Raw genomic sequence first — 971 nt, 5'->3', positions numbered from 1 at the left:
GAGGCTGAGGTAGGAGGATCGCTTGAGCCCAGGAGTTCGAGGTTGCTGTGAGCAAGGCTGACGCCTCGGCACTCTAGCCAGGGCAACAGAGTGAGACTCTGTCTAAAAAAAAAAAAAAAAAAAAAGAAATGATAAAATTCTAAACATCTTGGAATATTCTAGCTAAAGTGCTTTGTAAATGCTAAAATATAAATATTGTTGTTTGCTGTAGTTGAATAGTGACTCAGAAGTGAAAGTGTTGGGAGGAAAGAGTTACTTACACTACTACCCTTTGTGCTTTTAGGTAGTTCTGGCTTGTTGAACCCAGGTTCTCAATGGCCCATAGTACAGAATAGGAATGTTCAATGCAACTACAGGGACCTAGGCTAAAGGATTGGGTCTAAGATCAGTCACAGAACCTAAGTACAGTAATGGAACTCCAGCTTCACACAAGACATCCCCAAGCCCTCCTTGTGTAGTCCCTGTGTTGTCTGCCTCACATACTAGCCCTTATAAAGCATTCTCCCTGTCTACATCTCTGTGTAATAAGTGCAAAAGCTGGATCTCCTTCATGACTTGGCTAGAATCTTAGTTTTTTAATTAAGGTTAAAATACACGTAACATAAAATTTATCATCTTAACCATTTTTAAGTGTTCAAGTGTTAAGTATATTCACATTGTTGTACAACCAATCTCCACAACTTTTTAATCTTGCAAAATTGAAACTATACCCATTAAACAATAACTCTCCATTTTCCTTTCCCCCACAACCCTTGGCAACCACCATTCTACTTTCTGTTTCTGTGAGTTTGACTACTTTAGGTAACTCACAAGTAGAATCATGACAGTGCGTTTCTTTTTGTGACTGGTTTATTTTACTTAGCGTAATGTCCTAAAGGTTCATCTACAACGTAACATATGTTGCAATTTTCTGCCTTTAAAATTTAATTAATTTTTATTTTATTTTGTTTTTGAGATAGGGTCTCACTCTG

Source organism: Propithecus coquereli, unplaced genomic scaffold (genome assembly GCF_000956105.1).
Source record: "Propithecus coquereli isolate 6110/MARCELLA unplaced genomic scaffold, Pcoq_1.0 Scaffold3, whole genome shotgun sequence".
NCBI lineage: Eukaryota > Metazoa > Chordata > Mammalia > Primates > Indriidae > Propithecus > Propithecus coquereli.
Note: the sequence above shows the minus strand (reverse complement) of the source record.